General features: G+C 41.1%; 1 pseudogene; it reads right to left on the bottom strand.

The window, feature by feature from the left end:
• Positions 1–1,530: 1,530 nt before the first annotated feature.
• On the bottom strand, positions 1,531–4,341 carry LOC102397737 (annotated as a pseudogene).
• Positions 4,342–10,611: the final 6,270 nt, after the last annotated feature.

The raw sequence follows: 10,611 nt of genomic DNA, 5'->3' as shown, positions 1-10,611 counted from the left end.
ATTAGTAATCTCATTTAGCACGTGAAGAAATAGGTTTGGAAAAGATGAAGTTTTTGCTCAAGTTCATGTAACTTTAAGTGGCAGGTCCAGGGCTCTAACCAGTGCAGCCTTAATCTATAAACTGCTCTGTGTTTTTTTCATTAACCAGGTGAAGTGATGGCAATTTGCAAGTAACATCTTGCCTATGCTTTCCTCAATACACATTTACACCCACAGACCACTGCCCTGTCTCTTAGGCACTGTGTGTGTGTGCACATGCGTGTGTTTTCATATATTCAGTACAAGAATTGTAATATTTAGTTCTTATTCAAACCAATTTGTTTGATAAAAGTTCTAGGGTGAAAATGTTAAAAACTGATAGCATCTTTAGGTCAAAGGATAATTACAGTGAGAGATTAGTCACATTCTACCAGGTTAAGATGCCAATCTGGACTGAGAAATTGCTCACAATTTTTCTCTGATTCTCTCATTAGGATAATGGTTCAGAAGCATTGCTATTGTTATGACTGATAATTATTATCTATACATTTCTCTACATCTCTCAGTTTTGCCTTGGATCAAGTTAAAATAACACAAACTATGAGCTGTGAAAATTCTTTATATGATACGATAATGATGGATACATGCCATTAAACATTTGTCCAAACTCCTAGAATGTACAACAGGAAGAATGAACTGTAACTGAAGGTTCATCATCTGCAACAAAAATTGTAACACATGTACCACTTTGATGGGAAGATGTTGACATGGGGGATGCTATATAAACTAAGGCAGGGAAATGTCTGTTCCTTTCTCTGGATATTTCTATGAATCTTAAACTGCTTTAGAAAAGATAAATTCTTAAAGACTGCATTTGGATGAATAATAAAATTATTTGCAACAAATCAGAACTATAAAGAAAAAAATAAAACCCAAGATGTTTTCATAAAAGTTGTTAATGAATTTCAAAGTAATGATAAACAAAAATATGAGTTAGATGGAAAAGGAAAATTAATGACAAGAAAGGAGGTGTGAGGGGAAAAAATAGTAATGAGCATTAAATGTAGCACATTATGAATTCAACATTTCACAATCAAATTTGCCTCATTTGCTGATGTGTGTGATAGAACTTAAATTTTTGAAATGAAGGAAAAGAGGTGAGCACTCAGGATATCAAGAATAAGGATCATAACACTAAAACCAAATGCCTGGGAGAAACAATTTTTTAAGCTACATTAAGTGTATCCTATTTAATTCTTCCAACCACATTGTATAACAATTTATTTTACTGGTGGAGAGTTTGTACTAGTATATACAGTATATTCTTTTGGTATCTATGACCCCTCTGGAATCATTAAGCACATGTAGTGACTGAGGCATTATAAATGTCTTTTAATACAAGTTCATTTATTACTTGTCCCAAATAAGGGGACACAAATTCATCATCCTTTCCTTGATTCCTTTCCTTTATTACTCCACAGGCATGTCTTTGGGAGTTGTCTACTCCCTAAGATCTGTTTGCTATGTATGTGCATATGAAACTACCCTGGCCCTCTCTTTTGGAATTATTTCAGAAATATATATCCAGCTGCCAACTGAATATCTGTTTTTATCTCCCACATATTTAAACCTAATGCTCCCTAACCCAATATCCTTTCCCTTTCCCTCTCTACCTTCTTCTTTTTTTTTTTTTTCAGATCAACATCTTACATTTTATAATACACTCACAAGTTTTTACAGAAATTTCATGTTTACAAGTACAAAAAGGCCAAGAACCTCAAAGAATTGAAGTAACTGTATTGACAACTACGTTCAAGAGAGTTAATACTGTTGTCCCTGTTCTTCATCTTCTAAATCCAGAAGGGAACTGTGAATCCATCCCCCATGTGGACTCCGCTTTCAGAAGTTGGAGACTGGGTGTAGCTCTGCACACGTTTGGGTTTCAACAGAGCTGAACTGAGATTCCATCGTGTTCCTGGCCACATCGGCCAGAAGAAAGTCATCCATTGCTGTCTGAGTTTCACTGCTGGTGAGGAATAAGCTCCCCAAAATTTCGAAGCCAGAGTTCATGGTCTGTGTTTTGGCACTGTTCAACTGAACTTTGCTTTCCAGGGCAGGCAGGTTTTTAGCAGAGGAGATTCCATCAGTCTGGGTCTCTGTGTTAGATGAATCAGTACTCATGGAAAAGCTGTAGTGTTTCAGGATACTTCCCAGTGGCAGACAAGGGCTACTGTCTAAAAAGAAGTTCAGGTCTGTCTGTGTGTGCGTGTCAATCACAAGGACTAAGAAGCTAGAATTCCCCTACAACTGTAGGCCTGGGCAGAAGGGTCTGCAAGGAAGAAGTCAGTTTGGGTTTCTATGTCCAGTGACTCCAAGACTGGCTCAGTGGTCATGATGCTAAGCTCACTCTCCTTGGTTTGCATCTGTATATTTGAGGCTGAAAAGAACTCTTCGATATCAAAATCAATTGCAGGATTCTGGGTCAGATGGGAGCTGGGTGTCAGGTCCAGTGTTGGTGTCAGACAAAAGACTACGATTGTCCAGCATCTGACCAGGTAGGTTACTTGACAAGATGTTTTCTAGATCACTTAGTAAATCCATGGTTTGGGTCTGGTTATCTGTCCTGTTCTGTGACGAAAGCATACTATTTGAAGTTTATAACTGGTGTGGATTTCTCAATATCTTGGGTTAAAGTTTTAAGGTGGTTCTGAGGTAACAAGTCATGAGTTACAGTCTCTGCTTCTAAGCTGCTCCTTATAATATTGTCTGTAGACATACCACATGATGAATGGACACTTTAAAAAATGTCTCCACACATTACAGCTTGGTCCATCTGTACTCGGTCATCTGCTGGACTTTGCATTCCACTGGTCTGAGTTTCTCTGGAGATCCCACCTGGCTGGAAACTGGCATCTATAAATGCATCAGTCTGAGCATTTGTGATGGATGAGGTTACCTTAGAACTGGGCAAAAAAGTCAGAGTTTGAACACTAATGGGAAGGGAAACCTGGGAACCAAATGTCAAATCAGTTTGCGAACAGGACGCCACAGAGGAGTCAGGGCTGGCCCACTGTGCAGACGGCATGAACTGTGGTGTGGTATAGGACAGGTCTGTCTGCACATTGATGGAAGACATGCTGTTCTTCTGACATGTGTTCCCGAGTTCTTGTAAGGGGTCTAAATGGACTTTTACCCAAGTTCACTTGAATACCTGTGCTAATCGGCTCAACAGCAACAGGATTTACAACTTGTGAAAGAGGGAGGCTCTCCTTGAGAGAGCAGGCCTCCGAATCCAGGCCGAGGATCAAGGTTCCAATGGACAAGGGCCGGAAGTGCATGGCACCAGGGGCAGAGCCCTGATGATCGACACCCAAAACCACAGGCTGGGCCGAGGAGTCGGCTGTAGGCACAAAGACAGGCACAGGAGAAAACTGCATGACGGGGAGCTTAACCAAAGCCACTTTGGGCTTTGGTAAAAGCAACTTCCAAGGGTACCGTGGAGCTGCTGGAAGAGTCTGTTACTTGGCATTAGAGCTGCAAGAGTCTTCAAATGAAGCCACCAGCTTTATTTCTGAAGTTCCTAGTTCTGGAGCGTCTGGTCGGCGAATTGGTTGGTTGCTCAGTGATTCAACGGCCTTCCTGGACAGCTTCCGCTGCGCAGGCAGCTTTCCATTTTCCTTTCCTTACTAGGTGGATCCCTGGGTGCTGCAGGGATCTCATGGACAGTTCGGTAGATGTGGGACTGTAACGCAGTGCTGCAAGCATAGGGACAGCCACACGTGCACTGGAAGGTCTTGCCACAATCCTCTGCATGTCTTTTCAAGTCCAATTCCGTGCCATACGAATTGCTGCGCTTACTACATTTATGCTTCTTTTCAGCATGCATTTTCATCAAGTGCTATTTTACGAGAGAAAGTTGAGAAATTGGTCTGTCAGGGCCTCTAGGGCATCCTTCAATTGGACAACAGTAGAATTTCGGTACAGTTTTCAAATCTTTTCTTACTGTTTTGGGTTTTCTGTGCCATCCTGCAGGCGGTGGCTCTTCACCAGGTGCATGTTGAGCGCGGGGCTGTTGGGCAGGATCTTGCTGCAGCCGCGCACCTTGCACAGGATGTTGGTCCGCACGGCCCAGGACAGTTCGCTCACTGACCGCTGGATGAGCTCCCGGGCCGGCGGCGCCGAACCCGCGGGCTGCTGCCTCGCCGGCGGCGGTCGCGGCCGGATGCCTCTCAGCCGCCCCGGGGGTGGTGGGTGGGGCACCCACAGGCCCGAGGCGGCGGCTCCCCTCGCGGCCGCTGGCACTGCCCGGGTGCCCGAGGCGAGAGCCGCGGGATCCGCCGCCGCCGCCTCAGAGGCCGCCATGGCTCTCGCCCCTCTCTACTTTCTTGTTCTTCACTGTTATCTGAGTACACGGAACCACCATCATCTAATTGTTCAAATTAGAAATATGAATGTATTTTGTGAGTACTCTCTCCTCCTTAAATCATGTTTTGTTTAGTCACTAAGTCGCGTCGGGCTCTTTTGCAACCCTATGGGCTGTTAGCCTGGCAGGATCCTCTGTCTATGGAATTTCAGGCAAGAATACTGGAGAAGGTTGCCATTGACTTCTCCAGGGGATCTTCCATCCCAGAGATCAAAACCATATCTCCTGCATTGCAGGCAGATTCTTTACCACTGAACCACCTGGGAAGCCCATAAAGTCTGCCGCTGCTGCTGCTGCTAAGTCGCTTCAGTCATGTCCGACTCTGTGCGACCCCATAGACGGCAGCCCACCGGGCTCCCCCATCCCTGGGATTCTCCAGGCAAGAACACTGGAGTGGGTTGCCATTTCCTTCTCCAATGCATGAAAGTGAAAAGTGAAAGTTAAGTCTCTCAGTGTGTCTAGTAAACTATAAATTCTTATGCATTCCTTAACCTACATGTGATCAGTTTTTTCCTCCACTCTATCATTTCCCCTTTCATATTAATAACTTAATTAAAACACTTGAAAATCCCCCTTGGACTCCTCCTTTTCTCTCTCCCCTTTATTTAGCCTCCAAAAGAATCTTTCTGAAACAAGAATCTGATATTTTCACTCACCTGTATAAAACCCACCAATGGCTATCCATTTACCTTAGTATAAAGCATATAGTTTTCTTTGCCTATTTTTTGAAGAATTAAGGTAATTACAGATTCACATGTAGTTACAAGAAATAACATAGAGAGAGCCTATGATCTTTTATTCAATTTTCTCCAGTTACAACTTACTGTATAAGTATGTCATGCCATCACAATCAGACAAGTGATATTGCTACTATCTGCTGACCTTAAAATTTTAGAAACTCTCATGACGTGGCCTCTGCCTAACACCGCTATCGTTATCTTCCACTTAGCCAATTCTCAAACATGTATTCAATTATGACAAGTAATAATTATAACCCACATTTGCAGATTGTTTTACAACTTTCATAATGCTTTCACATCTGAGCTCTTAAAGGTACCCCATTACATGGGAAAGGTATATGTCATTACAGTCATCATTCCACAGAGGAGCGAAGTATGGAAAAGACACTGTTTAATTTGGAATGACAAACCAGGTCAAAGGCACCTGGGTAAAATGGTAAAATATAGACAACTGTATATTTATTATGCTTTTGAACTGTGGTGTTGGAGAAGACTCTTGAGAGTCCCTTGGACTGCAAGGAGATCCAACCAGTCCATTCTGAAGGAGATCAGCCCTGGGATTTCTTTGGAAGGAATGATGCTAAAGCTGAAACTCCAGTACTTTGGCCACCTCATGCAAAGAGTTGACTCATTGGAAAAGACTCTGACGCTGGGAGGGATTAGGGGCAGGAGGAGAAAGGGATGACAGAGGATGAGATGGCTGGATGGCATCACTGACTCGATGGATGTGAGTCTGAGTGAACTCCGGGAGTTGGTGATGGACAGGGAGGCCTGGCGTGCTGTGATTCATGGGGTCACAAAGAGTTGGACACGACTGAGCGACTGATCTGATCTGATCTGAGACCTTTACTTGTGTTATATCATCTAATCTGCTAAACTACCTTATGATAGAACCACCCTGTGATAGAAATTGTATTGTCTCATTGGCAAAACCACTCATTTTATAGATGAGACTCATTGAGATTATATAATATACACAAGATGACATTACTGCTAACTGATGCCATCTGCTTTTCAAATTCCACAAAAGCTTTAGCTCACTTACGAATCACTCAGAGAAGTTTAGAATTATCCCTTGCAAATTTCTGTAAGAAGTTAATTCTCATTACAAAAATACTGTTCTTTTAACATCTAATTAAGAACCTGAAATTTGAAGAGGTTTCTTGTTTTATGAGCCCATTTGTCTTGCCCTGGTCATTTAAAATGAATATAAGTGCTTATGACCAATTTAATATAAAGAACTCATTTTCACTCTCATGGAGAGATGATGAACTTAAAGTTCCCATTTGCTTAGTAAGAACTGGTTTTAAGAAAGCAAGGATACACCAAAGCATCAATTAAAAAGGTATGTCAGGATGCAAGCTGTGGAATCTTTTCCCTCTAACTGCAGTTTCACTTCCACAAATTCCTACACAGTTGTAAAACTGCTTACTTCTGTTGGAAAGTGTTGCCTTTTGTGTAGGAGGCAGATGGCATTTTCTTGGCACAGCATAGACTGGATTTGCAGCACTAGCAAAGAGGGGAGGGAAGAGAGGAGGAGAGAGAACTTGTTTTCTCATGACATCTCCTCCTGCAGCAGCTGCTGGGGTGCACAGGTGACTTAGAATGGAGCATCCATCACCAGGTGAAAGGAGTTGAGATCTCTCGGGACCCCATTAAAACTTAAATCTCAAAAGAAGACACCTTTCCCAATCCCCATCTGAATACTCTATGGCATTCATACCTACTGACAAGGAGACAGAGGTCTGTTCTACCTGCTACCGAGTGCTGAGGTGGGATTTATGTATGACCACCTTTGAAAATAGTCATGCTACTTTCTCTTATTTTCCTCCATACTTTGGTTGTTTGTAACAAGCCTCAAACTGGAAAGCCTAAGATTGACTCTAGGTTCCACACAGCTTTTGTTTGCTGCAGAGAGACTTGAAAAATAATTAATGAGTTATCAGTATTTAAAAATAAGGAGACTTCATAGAAACATCTGGAAAAATCACAAAGCTAAGCTCCCTATTACTGTCAAGCACCAGTATGCTAAGGCTGAATACCCTTTGGAGAGTGTCTCACTTGCCTTTTTCTATTATGTTCAGACCAATTTTTAATCTTAAGTCAGAGACTATGTGATCACTTACAGACTATTATAATTATAAAAGAACAGGTCAGGCTAGACCAAGATCATTTCTGTTTTGGAGAATAGTGAAGAGTTATTGGACTGCAAAGGAATTCTGTGGTAGGATATTTTTCTAGAACTGAAAATCATCTTATATATATTGTCCTTGGTATTTATGTAAGTGGCTCTATCACTCTATATAAACCCCTTCTTCAGTCAGAACTATTTCAGCTATGTACATGTTTTCTATGTGGCAAATATTCACATATTTTAAAGCTTTTACTCTTGTAAAACAGAAAATTATGTCAAGGATTGCTTTAAACATAAATCGGCTCACTTTGTAGAGGAGGACACACAAGCTAAAAACATTTGCCCTAAATCCTCTAGGACTTTATAAAAAGGATTTATTTAGAGGGATTAGATCCTTTCTTATAACCAGAAATCAAGAACCAAGAATTTTTTACATATATTTAGAACAAATTTTCTGAGGCTATATCCTTCAGCCAGACTTTAGGAGTTTGGGCTGATGGGCTAATGGCTCTCAGCTGGAAGTATGAAGACTTGATTGCATTGCTATACTCCAAGCTTATTCAAGAGGATCAATATTGGGGGGACTAAAAATGTCTGCGAAACCATACCTCAAGCACATGTCTCTGCTAAATATTCTTACTTCCTCCATGAAGGCTACTAAAGATTTCCTTGCTAATTAAAGACTGCTGAAAGTTTTCCCCACAACAGTGCTTTTCAGTATATTCTTGACAGCTGCAACCCTATTACTATTAAAACAGTGACCCCAATCATTTTTCCCAAGTTCACTATTGGGAGGAGACCAAGCAGTGAAAAGGATATGTGTTTGGACATATTATAAAATAAGTAATGTTTAGATCAATCTGCTAGCACTGCATTTATTTAAAAGATTTTTTTGATGTGAACCATTTTCAAAGTCTTTATTGAATTTGTTACAATATTACTTCTGTTGTTTACATTCTAGTTTTTGTTGTTTTTTTTTTTGGCTAGGAGGCAGAGAGATCTTAGCTCCCAACCAGGGATGGAACCTTCACTGCCTGCATTGGAAGGCAACATATTAACCACTGGACCTTCAAGGAAACCTCCTAGCTGTGCAACTTAAGCACATTATTAAAATAGAAATAATTATCTGCCTTTTATATGAATCACTAGAATTAAAGAAGATAGCTTTGAAAGTATCTGACATGCTGTCTGACAAATAAAGGTGAACAAATATTATCCCTTCTCCCCAAATAATTAACTAGGTTATTTCAATTTGAAATATCCTTCTCTAGTGACTTTTGAATTTTAGTAGTGGCACATAATGCCTAAGTCATGGGACTCAGTGTCTGAGAATTTTAGTCACTGTCAAAGAATTAGATCAGCAAAGTTATTGATAATAATAATAAGAGCATCTTGTTTTCTCTGCAGTTGTACCTGACAAGTAACAAGTGAAGTTGCTCAGTCGTGTCCAACTCTTCGCAACCCACGGACTGGAGCCTACCAGGTCCTCCGTCCATGGGATTCTCCAGGCAAGAGTACTGGAGTGGGTTGCCATTTCCTTCTCTGGGGGATCTTCCTGACCCAGGGATCGAACCCAGGTCTCCCACATTACAGGCAGATGCTTTACCATCTGAGCCACCAGGGTAACTGAGCAGGGTCTTAAATTCAGTGATTTAGCAATATCACTGAAAATAGCAAAATAGTACTCTCTCTCTCTCTCACAAGGTAAAATCAGATTATTTGCATCTGTCCATAATTGCATGTAGGCCATACTCAAAATAATTTCCAAATATGTTGTTGAATTCTTTCCTTTTCCTCATATACAATTACTTTTAGGAAGCAGATAGAGCTCCCTAGGTAGCTTAAAGAAGCAGTTGGTATTTGGAAACAATGCTTATTCCCAAGATCAAGTCAACCCAAGTCTAAGAAGAATCTTAAAACTCTTTGGTGACTTGCTCTGTCCCTTTCCTGTGGAGTTGATCTGGAGGAGCCCTCGTAATAGGACTGCTAAAAAGACATGTGTCCTAGAGACTAAATGTGAACTAAATAAAAACACAGCAACAGGGAACCAGGCTTCATTTGCGCTCCTTTGAAACATAAAAATAACACCCTGCACAGTCAAGAATCCCTGGCTGCTGATCACAATGCATACAAGAAAAGGCACAGTCCAGATGAAAAGCATCTCATTCCCAGGGACATACTTCTCATGGCTTTGCAATCTGAACAGCTACTAAATGCAGGACCTCCTACTTTCTTTTTCTCTCTATCCTCCAGGGGTAACTGAATGCTCCAGGTACAACCATAATTGGCTTGCTCTGGCTTAACAGGGCCATCTGCTGTGACTTCTAAGACTATCTCTGGGGTCTCTGTGCTCTTCCTTCAGCAAAACCGGATCCTTGACTCTGTCTTGCAGCAGCTACATGCTAAGTTTCTATATATGTTCATTTCATTTGAAAGACTTTTTTTCCCCAAAAGAAAGTTGATTTTTTTTAAGTCACTTAGTGACTTCTGGAAAGCATTTGTACATAACTTTTCTATTGGCAATGTGGAATGGAATCATTTTAAAAGAGAGAGAGAGAGACGTTCTGCTTCTAAACAAGAACTCCTCTTTATATTTGTGAATAAAGCAGGATACATAAGAACACATTTAACTCAGAGTGGAATTTGTATGCATTAAGGAAATGGGTTTATGATGTACTCATCTCCTTAGCAAACACACTGTACCATCAAAATGAATACTGTCACTATCAGTCTGACTTCCACGGCTGGAATCGGTATTTTCAAATAATCAGTTTTACTGGATATTATTTTCACTGCGTTTTGCCTAATCTCGCTTTCTTCCTGATATTGTCGAAGTAATTGTGGGACATTTTGCAGAGGGTACCTGCAGTTATTCTTTTCATGTTCTATGAAATGTTGAATACATGCAAATTAGAGCAGGCAAACACTCACCTTTTCATGAATTGAAACCTGAAAATAGCTATAGTGTGTATTATCTATACCTGTTTATTGTGGCATAAAGAGAGTTGTAGAGTTATATATAACACTTACTAAGGGTTTGCTGTGGTCCACACATTATTTCAATTTTGCATGAATTAACTCATTGTGTCTTTTGCTTTCACACTCTGCAATTTTATTTGTTTTCTTATTTATTTATTTTTGGCTATGCTGGGGCTTCGTTGCTGTGCCAGCTTTTCTCTGATGGGGTGAGTCGGGGGTACTCTCTGGTTGCAATGCACAGGTTCTCATTGTGCGGGCTTCTCTTGTGGAGGACAGGCTCCAGGGCATGCCGGCTTCAGGAGTTGCCACACACAGGCTCAGGAGTTGCAGCTCCTGGGCTTTAGAGCACAGACTCA

This window comes from Bubalus bubalis, chromosome 16, assembly GCF_019923935.1.
Source record: "Bubalus bubalis isolate 160015118507 breed Murrah chromosome 16, NDDB_SH_1, whole genome shotgun sequence".
Classification (NCBI taxonomy): Eukaryota; Metazoa; Chordata; class Mammalia; order Artiodactyla; family Bovidae; genus Bubalus; species Bubalus bubalis.
This window is presented reverse-complemented; position numbering and strand designations above follow the sequence as displayed.